The sequence below is a fragment of the Lepidochelys olivacea genome (genome assembly GCF_965140295.1).
Source record: "Lepidochelys olivacea isolate rLepOli2 genome assembly, chromosome: 21".
NCBI lineage: Eukaryota > Metazoa > Chordata > Testudines > Cheloniidae > Lepidochelys > Lepidochelys olivacea.
In genome coordinates this window covers 9,657,440-9,674,149 of record NC_140431.1, presented here as the reverse complement: position 1 = coordinate 9,674,149, position 16,710 = coordinate 9,657,440, and positions in this window count along the sequence as shown.

Sequence of the window (16,710 nt, the reverse complement as noted above, 5' to 3'; positions counted from 1 at the left end):
TCGGGTCTCAGTTTAAGATACTGGATTAAATGCAGGAGATGAGCAGAGGATGTACTGTACGCACAGGGCACAGTAGAGAGAGGACCCAGGGCTCCCAACAGATGCTTAGTCCCTACTGACTGACTTCAACAGGCATTTGGGCTAAGGAAAGGGCCAGGATTGGGCCCATTACTACATAGCCAGGTAGAACTAGGGCAGGCCTTAAGCTCCTTGGGTCTGAATAGAAGTTAACTCCTTGGTCAGACAGATGGCCAGCCAAGTGGAGGTGAGAGCCACTGGACACATGGGTTGTGTGTCCCCAGTCCAAGAGAGTAGGGGTACGTTGCTGCTCCCCACTCCAGAGCCCAGCTCTTTGACTCAAGCTGTAATGACTCATGCTTGTAGAACTCAGCCCTGGGTTGAGACCCAACAGCTTGATAGTTCAACCCTCCAGGGCTGGGCTTGAGCTGAGAGGTTGTTGAGCCTGCGGTTGGCCCCTGAGGGGTGGTGGAGGGAGAGGTAGCCTCATCACAGGGGTCTAATTTCTCATTTTGTGTTTTAAAAGGGACCCTCATTCTTGGGGGGGGGGAGAGGCTTGATTTGCTTCTAGAAGAGGGAGCTGTTTGAGGGGGAGATGGCCCAGGGAGCGAGTGCATAGGGGCTATTGGTGGAAAGCGTGTGGGGTTAAGGAAGGAGAAGACAAGAGACAGGCCACAGCAAACCTGCCATTGTTTGGGCCACCTCTGGGCCTCCCGGCCCCCTCTCTCTCCTCTGCACTCCTTCACTCTACAGGCCTGGTTTTCAGAGGCGTGGAGCACCCACAGTTCCAGCTGGAGTCAATGGGAGCTGCAGCTGGCCAGCACCGCTGGCAAACTAGGCCAGAAGCACGTAAGCAAAGCAGCCCCTTGGCACAGGACACCATGGGGATGCCCTGCCTGCCATGCTCTCTCCCCACTCCCGCCAGGCACTGGGCCCTGAGCCTCATGGCTGGGGGAGATAGGGTAGTTATAAATAAGTTTCCTTCCTCCCCCTTTAAGCCCCATGATAAATAGCACTGAGTTTCTCCCTCCCGGAAAGGAAGCGGCTGTGGATGCAAGGCTGGTGACTCAGTGCAGTAACAGCAGAGTCATCCCCCGGCTCCAAGGTGTGGTCTCCATGCCTGGCACAGCTGCAGATACATTCCTTTCCGGTGGTGCAATCCACCCCTCCACGGGCCGCTGCTTCAGCGCCGGGTCCTTCCCGCCTCGCCCAGCGCCCTAGAGGCTCCTCTCCGCCCACCCACACGCCCTGCTAAGCTGGTCACTTTCACACCACTGCCTTGCATAGCCAGGCACCTGCCCTACTCCTGCTGCCAGCATCTGTACGGGCTCAGCCAGACCCTTTTCATCCAACAGGCTCCCACACAGGTGAGGGCAAGACCCAGATTCGGGTGGCTATGGAGGACCAGTTCAGAGCTAAACACCTCTTAAAGGCCTGGGACCACAGCCAGGCTGTCCATCACGTCCAGTTTGTGACGGGCTGCTCTGTGTCCTCATGGCATGGCAAAGAGCCAGGGAGGGAAGCGCTCACTGGTGGGGCAAGGCTGTAGGATGGGAACGTAGGGGGCGACCTGTCTGAAGGGACCGGTGAAAGCGGGCTGCCTGGCAGAGGTGGGCCTTTGCATAGGGAACAAGAGACCGCATGGCGATACCTGAACATGAGCCCTTAGCACAAGGGGAGGCCCTGTTGGGAATGGTCCTTCACAGCACTAAATAACCAAAATGGGCATTTGTCATCCACAGCCATTGTGCCCTTAACACGTGGGGCCAAAGGGAAGCCAGAGCTGGCCCAGGCCAAAGGCTGAGAGCTCCTCCACAGGTAAAGGGGTGGAGATAAGGAGGAAAAGGCAGAGGTAAAATACTGCAGTCAGGCAGCTAGGGCGTGGGTCACACTCAGGAGCCTGGGGTTCTAGCCTGGGCTCTGCTGTTGACTTGCTATATGACTTCATACAAGTGAGTCACTTCCCACTCTGTGCCTCGGTTTCCCCATCAACTAGCACGTAGGTGAGAGCCGGAGTGTGGTGCTCAGGAGAGAGACAGGGAGTAGATAGATCTATATCTGGGAGCTGTAGCTTTACAGGGGAAAGCTAAGGAGCTAGCTGGGTACATCAACACTGCAGCGGGGATGGAGCTGCCCAGCCCAGACAGACGCCTGCTAGCTCTGCTTGAGCTAATGCACTGAAAACAGCAGCATTGTGGCTCAGGTCGCTAGCTAGCCTAGTCTCTGCCACCATCCAGGGGGTCTATTTCTAGTGAACTAGTGCAAGTCTCTCTACCCAGGCTGGGGGGCCTTGCTCCCAGCTGCAGTGCAGACATACCTCTAGAGACCAAAGCGGGAGCCAAATAACCTTCCTCCTAGTCAGTGTGTGTTACAGTTCCCCATCTGTGCTCAGTCCACTGAGGGCATGAGTCTGCAATAGCCCCAGCTCTGGAGCCTTGATTCTCTATCTTGAGCAGGAGCAGCTCATGCTTTTAGCTCTGGAGATCTGTGGTCCAGTCTACAGCGTGCCAGCCATCACAGACACATGGGGGGGGGGGGCAGGAACCAACTGCAGCCTCTGAACGGGCCTTGTGCAGAGCCTGCTCCCCAATAGCATCACCTGGGCCACTAGCCACCCTAGAGGGATCACAGACGAGACCGAGCCAGTGCAGGCATGCGCTAGGAGGTGGTATAGTGGGTATAAAGCCTGCCGGAGGCATATCTTCCTAAGCTTGCCGGGGACAATTCAGCACACAGGCCAATGCCCTGGCTCTAGCCATCTGGTGCAATAAGTCAGGGTTGAATGTATAACAAATAACTTGAAGTCACTCAGCCAGCAACTGCGGGGCACTGGAAGAGTGAAGCAGCTCACCATGTGAAATAGAAAGTAACTGCAGGCTCCTTTGTTTCAGGAGGAGACACTGGGGCCCTTGTATCCGTAGCAGAGTCAGAGAGGAAGGAATTCTCTGGCAAGGAGAGCACATAAAAGGGGGATTCTTAGGCTGCGAGACAAGTTTCTCTCCCACCCCACTGGCTTTGGCTACATTCTGAGCTCAAATGCGGCCCAGACATACAGTGAAATGAGGCAGGGTTCTGTGTGGCGGCTTTCACGCAAGCGAGGTCTGCCCTCCCACCCCAAAACATTTCTCAGAGAACAGTGGAGGGTGGGAGAAGGGACAGATCCAAACTAGCCCAAAGTTCATAGCTACTTGGATCCAGAGATTTACTTTAGCCCCATCCACTTCTGAGCCCCCTGCTGGGAATTAGGCAAGACAATAAGAGGGAAAGATGCAGGAAAGGCTATTGCACACAGGGGAGAAGACTCTTGCCCATCAGTGGTGATGCTATGTGAAGAGGTGGTCTGGTTGGAGCAGAGGAAGATGGGAGGGGAGGATAGGAAAGGTCCATGAAATCTGTTGCAGCAGATCTACTGTGGGTGTGAACACACAAATGGGCTACGAAACCTCCTGGCAAAGTGTGTTGCATCCCCCTCTAGTGGGCTGCTCCAGTAGAGAGGATAAGAGCTCAGTGCAACTTCCATCTAATGGAATTGCTACTGTCAATGTCAATGCTGAAGGTTGCAGGTGTGATCCCTGCTAGCCATCCCATCAGCAAGGTTGATCTCAACTTCTACAGCGCTGCACACTGGAGAAACCAAATATAAATTTCCTTTAAAAAAAGGGAGGGGGGGGGAATCAACATTTCCTTGTGCAGAGTTTAATAATCCCCTATGGTCACTTGATTAATCATCTAACACAAAGGCCAGTTTCCTCCCAGCCATCCCATCTGCTCCTTCTGCTTGCTCATAATGTAGGATTTGTAGCATCCTAAGGGGTCCTTTGCATGGCAACATACCCTGATGAAATATCCTGGGGGATGAAGTCATCTGATCAGCTGGTTAAGGCACGAGAAGTCAGGTTGGCAGAGAGGGAATGACAGATACCGGTACGGTATGGGGGAAAACACACATTTACTGGCAAAGCACGCTGCTCTCTTATTCAAGTTCTTCTCTCTTGTCAATTTCACCCAGAAAGTCCCTCAAGCTTCCAACAAGTCCATTTCTTAATTTATGGCTGTTTCCAGCTGGTAGATGCTTGTGCTTTAGGGATATTGCTGATAGGGGGTGCTTCATCAAGAATCGAGGAAGATGATCCAGCCCTGCCACCCATCTGCTGCTCAGAACTTTTGTCAGGATCAGACCCTGAGCTATCCCGACTTTGCACTGATCTCTATGGCCATGACCAATAGCCCCTTCCATGAGTCATCAGCAGGATTCAGACCTCACCACCAGAGCACAGACCTCTGCCACTTGAGCTAAAGAAGTAACTCCATTAGGTGGCCACAGAAAGCGGTTATCCTCTGAACAGACTAGCTTCTGGAGGGGGCACAATACGCACACTATACAAGTGAGCGTGTGTCTCTCCACCCCCTCTCCACAGCTAACTTCTTTCCCTTTGGCATTTTACAAATCACCATGTCCAGAATGTAGCTTGGCTGGGAATACGTGCCCGGAAGCTGGTAATTGGGAATCAGATGATCTAGTTGCAGTCAGGAGAGGTGTATCAGCCCTGGGGAGGAAGGGGGTCCGGCCAAGTGAGGAAATTATGAGAGGGGGAAGAGCTATGTTTATGAAGTATCACCTCCTAGCTACTGATGAGCAGAAGGAGAGAAACCACAAACCAGAATTCTCATCTTCCCATGCTGTGAAATTGAATTCAGCACTGATGACACTTTGAACTTGGGTTTAAAAATATACTCAATCCCCTGTCTGCTTAGCTCTATGTGAGTTGCAGGTAAATTTCCATAGTTGAGCCAATAACCTTCCCAAGGGAAATTTAGGCTTTTGTATGATTAAAGGGGCAAAACTAATAGTGGGAAATTAAATAAAATATGGAACAACAACAACAACAAAAACAATTAACAGCTGCCATTAGCGACACTGGGCCAGCACTGGGATGGGCGCGGCAGCCGGGTGGAAAGGGACGAGGCTGGGGGAAACATTAAAGAGTGGCTATCGGAAATCATAGCCAGCTTCTCTTGGCACAGAGATTCTTTCACTCCCTGGCTGGGCTGGGCCTGGTGATTGGACAAGGGAATTCTAGGCTTGGAACCGCCAAGGCCCTGCAGGCAGCTTGCCCAGAGCTGGGCAGTCACACGTAATTGGCATATAAATTTGGTAGCATTTCTATCAAAAGCAAACATGTCCAAGAACAATTTGCTTGTGCGTGTAACTTCCTTGGTAGGTGAATACAATCTGAGCTCTCCAGTGGGGTGGAGTGCTAACATAGGCCCTTCCCCTGTTAAGCAGGGAGCAGCCAGCAGGGACAGGAAGACAAGGGGAAAGCATTCAACCCTCCTCTCTTTGCCCCTCCACCCAACTTTCACCCCTCAGCCTGCTGACACCCCCCTGCCCCCGACACCTGGTAACTTTCTACTCAGCACTCTTGTTCCACTGGCTGACCGTCAGTTGATCACTCCTGGTTAATTGCCTGGTCTGATCAGCAGATTGCCAATGGGGGACAGAGCCAATGTGGACATGCTTAACTACTTTGCACCTAACTGCCTGATTTGTTGATCACTGGCCATTTCATTGGCTCCTGTTTAATTGATTCACTGATTACTTGACTGGCTCCTCATCTAATGTATTTGCTGTACATTCACTGACCTGTACCCTAATCAAGATCTCCCTTTAACCACGCTGAGCCCTCACGGTCCCCCTTCCTTCCTACTCTCTTCCACATCTTCCATGTCCTCTTCTTTGTCAGCCTCTGCACATCTTACCTCCATCCCACCCCCATATTTCCACGGCCTCTTCTGCCACCTCCTTCTTTCCTCCAGTAACACTCCCCCCACCCCATCCCAGCTCTCCCACCACACACGCACAGATTGCAAGCATACAGGTAAGAATTGCATGGCTTTGATTGTACCCCTCTCCTCTCACTCTTCACAAGTCATTTGTCATTTGCCTACAAGCCCTTTGAGGCAGAGACTGCACAGTGCCCAGACTTATTTGGGGCCTGTGGGGTGCTCTTGTAATGCAAATATAAAATGACAGTGGTCGTAACATAAGAACTGCCATTCTTGATCAGACTGTGGTCCATATAGGCCCATATCCTGTCCCTGATGGCTGACAGGATCAGATGCTTCACTGGAAGGCAAGATACCTGCACACTTGAAAATTACATAATAACCTGCTCAGAGAGGCAGTGTCTTCCTCACCCCAGCCAGTCGGCTCATAACCTGATGGTTTTATACCCATTCGACATTTATGGCCAGATTTTCAGAAGTGCCCAGCTCCCAACATGCTGAGCATTGCTGCCAACTTGGCCACTTATTATGGGGCCTAGGTGGGAGCCGAGTTCTCTTGAAAACCGGCCATTTCTAGAACATAATTTATCCCCAAGAAGAAAATGATAGAGTGCCACACTGAACAGGGCCACCTTGGAGGATAAAACAACACTGCCTCTCTCAACAGCTCTCCCATGTGCCCGGAGAGATTGATTACCGAGTCAATTAGCATTTCCGCTATATCCCAGGGGCCTGCACCAGCCCCATTGCCTGGATTGCACTCAACGCACAGCATTGAAAATGCTTCTTATCAGAGAACGGATGGGAAGTATACTCCCACTACAGCTTATAAGTGCAGGCCATGGGCACCATGCCCATAACAGGGAGGAAGAGTTCCAGAGAAAGTGCACGTTCCAACCTCACAGCTTCAGAGCTCAGAAAGGGGCAGTTCTGAATTCTTCCACTGACCTACCGCTGGCTACACTGGAGGTTAGGTCAGCTTAACTACGCTGCTCAAGGGTGTGAATTTTTCATACCCTGACCAACGTCATTTAACCCACCTAATTTTCTAATGTAGACCAGGCCTAAGAAGAGGGGGAAAGCCAAGACCTGGTCTATAGCTAGAAAATTAAGTCTGCTTAACTGTATCACTCAGGGGTGTGAAAAAGCCACACGGAGGTGGATTACCTATGGTGATGGGAGAATCCCTTCTGTTGGCATAGTGTCTACACTGAAGCGTTACAGCTATAGCATTTCAAGCGTGAACAAGCCCTAAGAGGTCTCAATTTCCTCCCTTCCCTCTGGCCTTAAAACTTTATCTAAAATAGCCGGTTTTAGATTCGTCCCCTCCCCTGGTAACTTTTTATACTAGGGACTGCCAAACAAAGTTTAAATTACAGCCTTGGTATAGCCACATGCTGGGCTACTGAGTGGCTCGGGTTACTGCTAGACGGGCTTATGGCCAGGCCTGCCCCCGGCAGGCTGAGCCACTAACTCGCTCCCTGGGGAAAGCAGGTAAGATGCAGAAGCTCAAGGGGAAAACAAACAAACAAACAAATAAATAAATAAATAAAAATAAATCAGAGATTACCTCTCAGCTTAGCTTTCCCCAGGCAACAAAGTGCCAGAAACAAGGGCTAAGTAGCCCTGTGGGAAGCATGGCTGCCAAGATTTGCATTTGGGATCGGTTTTATGGGCCTCTTTGATGTGGGGATGAAAGGAAACGCACTGTGGGAAGGAATGGGCTGATGCAGCCATTTTATGGCACTGGGATCCATGGAGTTTGCACTGTGTAAACTGGAGTCACACCAGGGGAAAAAGGAGAATTGGCTCACTGTGTGGGAGTTGCACACTGCTGGATGGGATTGAGAGGCAAAGGAGTTCTGCGCAGGCCTTGCACGCTCTGGGGATACGCCTCCATCTCACCAGCGCAAACAAGGCCATTTGCATTGGAGGAGCTCACTGTCATTTCCAGCAGGGGATAGCCACTCTGCTGAGAGTCACGGCTTGCATGGCCTGCCATAAGGGTTTGTGTCACTGCAACCCAGGGCTTAATTTGTGCCAGGGCAGCCCTGGCACCTCTAGGCTTGCTGCATCAGTTATGAAAGTAAAACATAAATAAATAATTAAAATTGCTTGAGCCCCTGCACCTCTTTCATTACAAATTAAGCACTGCTGCACCCACCCTGACAGCTAACATGGGACAAATCGCCAGTGTAGACAAGGCCTTAGGAAGAGATCCTGGCTCTAGTGTGGCTGGAGGAGTTTTGCTATTGGATTTCATGGGATCCTAATTTGACCCCAGTAGCACTTTCTGAAACTCTGCAGCCCACCTGCATGATTCTTGGGGACCCCCAGGAGCCTGACCTCACCAAGCTGAGCTCCCACAGCATGGTCTGGGGGAATGAGCAGTGAGCGAGGAGTCAGACAGACCCAACTTCTAGTTCCAGTCCTGTCAGGCCCTACCCCAGGCTCTCTATTTTATGCCTCACTTTCCCCAACAATGAAACTGAGATAACACCGCTCGCCTCACAAGGAAGTTGTGAGGACTAATTAGCTCACTCTTGCACAAAACAGATCATGACATACTATAAGTTATTGCCAATTCCCACAGGATCAATTTATGATCATCTGGGGTACTCTTAAAAGGGCACAGACAGTTACCAAGGAACAGGAGACTGCCAATATCCTGCCTCTGCACAAGACTCACCTGGCACTACAGTCAGACACATGCAACAGTTAGACACACACGGCAGCCCCTGAGAAGTGAATTATTGACTAGTACAAGCCAGGGCTTTCTCTCTGTCCTATTATTAATGGGTCTAGGACAGGACTCTCTGCAGCAGGCCACTGAATATCAGTCCCCGTCTTCCATAGAAGCCACTTGGGAATCACTGCCCTCTCCTGGAGGGTGGCCCCTTACTCTGGGAGGCCTGGAAGAAGGAATAGAGAGCACTGGAACAACGCACCAATATTTCTACATCAAGATACATCAGAGCCCAGCCCTGTTCACAGTTAAATGAGCAGAGAAGGGGTCAGTTTTCGAAGCACCACATGCAAGACTGAAGCACAAATGCTGCTCAGACATCTGTCCCAGACAAACACTTCCCCCACACGCACATGCATCAGCCATTTAGCAAGGGCATGCCTATGCCAAAACCCTGCAATGCTCTGAGCCCCGCAAAGGGAGCAGGCTGAGGGGCCAAAGTACTCACACCTGTGCACAGTGGGTCTCACCTATTCATCTCTCTAGGGCAGGGAGTACATGCTGTACAGCTAGGCTGGCCTTGAGTCCGAGCACTTACTTGTTGCTTTTTCCTGATAGAGGGCGGCACGGGCTGCTGGCTAGTGAGACAAATCTCCACACCTGGCTCCCACAGGAAGTAGTCTCAACCCTTTCAGGCAGAATGCAGATGGACTACTTTTAAAGGCCTCATTACATCTAATTAAGGAGGTAGAGGCAATGTACTCAGGGGCTCTTCTTCCCACCTGGAGCCTGCTCAAACAAGAGAGAAGCAGGAGAACTTAAGGAGAAGGGAAGTGCAGAGATCCTAGCTCAGGCCTGTGGTGGCTCCTACTCCTCATCTGCCCCACTTGATAGCAGACATCTTGCTGTACCATGGCAATTCATGTTTCATAAACTAGCAAGGGAGATGCTGGCTTTGGTGGTGCTAAGGGCTATGCCCTGCCTCCTAAGGTACGTCTTCACTGTAGCATTAACCTGGGCTATAGCCCCCTGTTGCTGACCACACAGAAGAACCTCTAACCTGGTTTTGAGGGTACTTTAAACTCAGCTTAGCAGACACAAAGATATGAGCTCAGAATTCCCTTCAACCTACGCTGGCAACCTGCCTGCTTTGGAGTGAGAGTGCAAGTTAATGAAGCACAGGTGCTGTTAATCCTACAATCCTATCTCCCAACTGGACCAGGCTATTGTGTGGTCAAGCTTGCTGTGAACTGGAAACCAAACCGATCCAAATCCCATCCCCAAGCAGAGAAGCCCCGATGTTGCCAATGCTGGTGATTTAATCACTCTCATGATACTTGTGGTGGTGGTGGTTGGTTTTAAAGCACTGCCTCCGAGAGCCAAGTGATTACGAGTGAGCCTCAACTTTCATTTCCTTGTCCTTGTGGCTGTAGAGAAACACTTGAAGGCCCCAAGTGTAATTTAAAGGCTCAAACACCATACGGCGAATTAAAAGAACCTCAAAATGTATTATTTTTTCAGTCTTATGATTTTAAGTCAATCTCATGGTTTGTTGGAGTCTGACTCATGACTTGGCACTACCGTGTCCGCATAGTGATAGCAGCTTCTCTCCAAGGGTCTCCCAGTCCTGTCCAATTAACTAAGCCTCCCAGCATCCCTGAGCACAATGGTGCTGGAACAATTTTTATGGGGGAGGGGGGGGCTACTGAAAGCAGAAACTATGTATTTGGGTTGTTATGACTACTTCAAGCCAGCACCCCCCCCACCCCTAGTTCCAGCACCTATGCCTAAGCAGTATGTATCCTTGTACCAACAGGTAAACTGAGGCACTGTTGTCCTCACACAGTCAGGCTGACAGTAGAACTCAGGAGTCCTGATGTCTATGCCCTGGCTCCATCTTGTAACCTAACTCCCCACTGAAGAATGCTATTAACATTTTTTAACCTCCCGTTTAATGCAAAAGGAACAGGTAACCATGCTATTGTTCCACAACTGCTGAGTCACTAAACACCCCTAGAGCCCAGTGTGGAACAGGAGGAGTGGGGGCAGAGAGCTGTGTATCAATCAAAGGACGTTCTGATGGTGCGATAAACCAGAGATACTCAAACTGAGGCTCATGTGCCACAAGTGGCTTTTTAATGCGGCTCTTTGCAGCACATGATATTAAGACACTGTGCGACTTAGTGATTAACCCATCAGGAGGCTTTTCCTCTGTTATTAACCAACCGTAGTTGATAAAATAATAACTTGGTCTGTCAATTTGCTGTGAGAACAATAGAGTAAATGAAACCATGAATTCACACTGTTGTGTCTCTTCAGGGTAATGTTGATCCCTAATTTGGCTCCTGAACCACAGAGGTATGAATATCACTGTTCTAAAACATAGGAGACCATCCCAAGCTAACAGAAGGGACAGTAGGTTCAGAGGCTATTAAAAAGGGAAATACAGAGAGTTTTTTATTTACAGGACCATGGATGGCTTTTAAAAACTGGATTGTGAGTAACAGATTAATGTTACATCGTATACAGCACCTTCCAGCCCACCAGATCCAAAAGCACTAGACACTAGATAAGGATCCCTTCACTTACCATTAAGGTACAGCCGTTTGGGCAGACTTCTCAGATGGGCTCAGAGCCCAGCATGCTGGGTGCGGAACATTGGTTAGAAAAACTGGCTCTAATTGTGGATTGCCGAGCTCCTGAAAATCTGGCCTCAGCTGGGCAGGAGGCAGCAGCACTCACAACTCTTTAGGACAGGAAGTGAAGCACAGTTATTGGTGTGAATGCAACTGCCCCAGTTGGAATGTCGAACTGGGACGTGAATCACACCGACTTGTAAAGCGCCATGTTCTCTCTGATGGCCCCAAGCAGTCAGGACTACCATGAACATCTCATCTAAAGGCCTCTGGTAGCACCGCAAACCCTAGCCCTGTGCTGGGACATTAGTTCATTATTAATTCAGAGAGACAACACGGTTGTGTCTCAGATTACTGGGAGCTGCTCCAATCCAAGCCACAGCACTTGCTGGTGAGATATCATTAGACCACAGCAGGTGATGAATGCAGTGTAAAAAATATGGATTGAGAGGTGAATAACTGAAGTTCATTGATCCTGTCCAACCGCTTGGCTGTGCACCTGGCAATGATTAAATTCCCAAAGTCCTCTCCCATTCCACACTGCACTCATTATAAAACCCGGGATGGCTTTTCAGGGGGCTGGTCCTTTGGTTGTTCCACAGTTCTGGTCAGGAATATAGAAAAGATGTTGCTAGGGCTTTAAACACACACCGTAGCAGCACGCTGAATTTTCCTTGGCCATCTCCCATGCAAATATCGAGCAGACCCAATTTTGCTAAGTTTATGTACGCTATATCTACTCCCTATGGCACTCTGTCCCCCTCTAGTGGTGGCTAAGCCACATGGAGGTTGATGTACCTGCTAGAACCATGGTTAAAGGAACATCTACACTTACTGTGGCATTAGAGTACAGACACGGCAGGCCCAGCTACCATGGGTATAAATAGCCGTGTAGATGGTGAGGCATGGCTCAGGTGAGTAAAGTGTCCTACCCCCGAGTATATATCCTAGAAGGGCTCTCTACGTGCCCAAGAAGTGCTCACCACTGCCAGAGCCTTTCCCCACTGCCTTTCACCCACCAGAGCCTTTCCTTGCCGTAGCGAAAGGCTCTGGAAGTGGGGAACTGCCAGAGCCTTTCACTGCAGCATGTAGCTGCGCTGCACAGAGACAAGTGTGGACATGGCCAGCCTGCACTGTGGCGTGCAGCTATATGTGTGGTACCTGTCCTGCGCATGCCGCCAGGAGTGCAGACATAGTCTAAGAGCTGGCTCTTTCAGTTCAGGCAGTAGTGGCTCATGCATTGAGATCCAGAGTTCCCAGGTTCGATCCCTGTTTCTGATGACCCACTTGGGGACACAGGAGTTATGTTTGCAAGATCCCACAGGAGGAGAATCCAAGGCCTTTAGTTGGGAAAAGAAAGGAAGACTCTCCTTTTTGTTCAGGGGTGGACCAGGAAGACTGCCAGGACTCATGCCAAACGATAGGAAGTGAGACGCTAACAGGCTGGAATTGAGATGGCTCAGACTCAGCCCTTCAAGGGTTAAACTTCATGTCTCTTTCTCATCCTCCTCTTATTACCCAAGTGGCCTGCATAGGCAGCTCTCTGAAGTTGCTAGGTGCAAATGTCCAGCCCTCAGGACGTGTTCAGCCAATGGGAACATTCTGGTGCTGTCCTGCTTCTGCCTCACGGTCTGCCAGCCGTGGATGTTATCGATCAATCTCTTGTTGGTGAGGGTGTGGATTAAAATTTGGAATAAAACAGAGTGTATTGGTGTAATGTGCCGCACCACAACAGGGTTTGAATTCAGCACCTTCAGCATGAAAGCATATACTTCTGCTTTTTGCTCTTAAGAAGAAGTGCTGTTAACCTGCTGCAGTAGTAGGCTATTATCCCATGTGGACAAGCCTCTAGAAGGGCCATGATGCATATTTTACAAGCTCACTCATGTAGACTAATTGAGCTCTTCCGCTCTTACTCAACAATGTCTGTTTTCTTTTGCAGCTTGCCTCCAGCATTTACATTACTTTTCATTCCAAGCATGACAGGAAGGATTTGCCTGAAAACAGGATCTTTGTTTCTCAACAGTGCATCTGCTCATTATTTCCTCCATCTTGGAGTCCTAAGAATCCTTTGTTGGTTAAATTACATCCAGTTTCACAGCAGCCAGTGATCATGCTACCAACTAAGGTTGTGACATCATCAGGGTCACATCTGAACTGAATCTGAAGATTCTATTTCTGCACTAATGCCTTGGAAAGAGGAAATCTGGGGTGTACACTTAGAGAAGCAGGAATGTTCCTGGAAAATAGTGGGCCAGATCCTCAGCTGTTGTAAATTTGTTCTTGTGTGAAACTATGACAAAGAGGTCCATTGGTGGTTCACTACTCTGTGTCAGCAACTCAGGTGTGGTGAGTATACCAAGTCCCACAAAACACACTGTTGTCATAGTACATCCCCCAAAGGTGTCCAGTAATATAGCACTGGAAAACTCATAACTCACTGATCATTAATATTCTTGCATGGTGTATGTACAGGGTGTGCATAGAGTTATAAATACTTGCTAGAATTATGTTCTTAAAATGTGCTTGGTGAGCAATGCATAAGCCCAGTCTGTCCTGGACAAAGAAATGTGTATTTGCTTGTCTGGACCGACCTGGTCAACAATGAAGGTATATCTCTATGCAAGCTAAACAAAGCCATCAAACCAGTAGTGGGGGAGATAGCCTCTTAGCTATATAATCAGGGGGGTCTGGACCTCAACTGATAAGCAATTGAATCAACTCATTCTATACAATGTTACCGTATTACACAAATGTATTCTGTAAGGTCTTTTAAGTGACACACTGTGGATTAAACATCATTGTGAAATTTCTGCATTAACACTATGTGAGGAATTATGGCTACTCACTGATATTATGCTTTAAAGTCTGTGACCAAACACAGAGAGCAATAGGTTTTCTCCCAGACAGGAGTAAAGGCAGCTATTTACCTGTCTCCAATGTCAATTAAGCTGCAAGGAATCAAAACAATGGAAGCCTCATTTGCATACAGGGGGATGGAGACTGCATCCCTAGGAGCCTTCCTACCTCTTGAAGCCGGGCCAATGAACTTCGGGACGAAAGCATGGCATCTACATTCCAGCAGGAGAGAAAAGCTTGGTCTGGGCTTACTTTTCAAAGAATACATTACAAAGGTTGACTGGAGTATAAAAAGACAGGGAAGAGAACCCCATAGGGGTCCACCACTTTGGGGATTCAAGGAACCAGAGCTCATAGAATCATAGAATATTAGGGTTGGAAGAGACCTCAGGAGGTCATTAGTCCAGTCCCCTGTTCAAAGCAGGACCAACACCAACTAAATCATCCCAGCCAGGGCTTTGTCAAGCCGGGCCTTAAAAACCTCTAAGGATGGACCTCTTGAAATCACAGAACGTTGAGTCCTTCAACCAAAAGGGCTGAAATTTCTGGGAATTGAATATAGATGAGAAACCTGCATAGGAAAAGGTTGTAACTGGCTGACACTACATTTTAGTCTTAGATACCTATTTTTACTTTTCTTTGTAACCATTTGTATCCTTACTCCTCATACTTGGTATCACTTCACTTTTTGTTTAATAAACTTGTTTTACTTTTACACTATAAACCAATCCAGTGCTGTGATTGAAATAAGAATGTTTGTCAAACCCCAGTTAAACTAATAAACTGCAGTGTATTATCTCTTTAAAAGAGCAATGGACTTAACTTCTGTGAGCGTTCAGTGAGACAGCTGAATTCTGCAGGGAGACGGTTTGGGGAAAAGTTGGGAGAGGCAGGTGTTGAGGTCACTTTACCAAAAGTAACTGGTCAGTACAAGCCAGCATGTGATTTGTATGCTGGCTGCGGGTGTCAGGACTGTGAGCCACGGCAGAATAAAACTTACGCCACCCTAAATTGCAGGGGTGACAACTCCTCACTGTTCTGGATTGAACCCTGACACATTCCAGGGGCACACAGGTATTTTGATGACTTCAATGGGAGTTAGGCACCTATGTACTTTTGAGGACCTGGCCAAAGAGACTGAGTGTTTCATGACACTAGGTTACGCAAGAAATCTATGGCAGCAAAGGGCCTTAAACGCAGGGCTCCCAAATCCCAGGGTGGCACCTACCACTGGAGCCTGGATCTTCTCAATATGATGTGCTTTGTGTGCTCCAGCATTTGATAATCTAATTATATCAACAGATGGAAAAAATGAGGTTAACAGAGGGTTGGATATTACACAGCATTTGTTCATGTCCCAGATTTGCTCTCAAGTGTCACATGAATGTTTGTAAACAAAAAGTTCTTAAAATACATTTTACAGAATGTAGGAATGCGCTGTGATCTTACAGCTTCTTGTGAACTAAATGGGCCAGATTCTGATCTCACTCATGGTGGAATAATTCAGAGTAACTCAGTAAATTTACTTCCAATTAACACCACTAAGGACATACGGCTCAAGAGTGCCAAACCTTGACATTCACACTAGTTGACACACATTTACTTGCAAAGCAAACATTGTACCACTTTGTTAATGACAAGCACCTTCAGACTGTCGGGTGGGCAGAGGGCAGAAGGGTTTGTTAATTGGAGAATTATATTCCATGACCATTCCTTTCAGAGTCTAAATTTCACTGGAAGGCAGCATAGTCCAGGGGATAGCGCACTTGATTTGGAATCAATTCCCAGCTCTGTCTCGGGCCTGCTGGGTGACCTTGTGCAAATGACTTTCCTGTGGATGCCTCAGTTTCTCTACCTGTGAAATGGGATTAATGATACTTTGTAAAGTACTGGGAGATCTAGCGATAAGAGCAAGGTAGAATTATATTATAAAGTTCAGAGGTCAAATCCTACTATCTTTACGCAGGAAAGATTCCCATCAGGAATAGATCAGGCCTGAGGTCCATCTAGTCCAGCCTCCCATCTGAGAGCGACCAACAGCATCTGCTTCACAGGAAGGTGCATGAACTGCTGTAGTGAATCATTATGGAGGAACCTGCTGACAGGAAAATCTTCCTTGTTGGTTTATGTCCCAACAGGAGGATTTGGAATAATCCCTAGCTCTTACCTAGCACTTTTTGTCAGTAGCTCTCAAAGCACTTTTCAAAGGTGTTCAGTGTCAATATCCCCATTTCACAGATGGGGAAACTGAAGTACAGAACAGGGAAGTGACTTGTCTACAATCTTCCAGCAAGTGAGCCACAGAAATAGAACAAAGATCTCCTGGATCCTAGTCCAGTGTTGAAGCCACTAAGCAACACTGTCTTTCTATTATACATTCGTATATCCTTTATACATTTTAACCCATTTAAGATAGCCAGGACTGTTCTCAGTGGCCATATAAATGTCCAATCCCTTTTTGAGCTCATAGCTTCAAAGACATCTTGTGGCAATGAATTCTAGTTGGTCACTGCAATGTGCATTACCATGCATCTGCCATCAGCTTGTCCACTCACCTGGCTTTATTTAGAACTTCTGACGTTCCTCGCCGGCTCCTCTGGCTTTGACCTTCATAATGGTGTGTCCTCTCCAAACTCTGCCATCTCACTGCTCACCCCTTATCCAGGCATATATGTTATTTTTATATATATATACACCAGATATACCAAATTTCAGCAGCCCTAG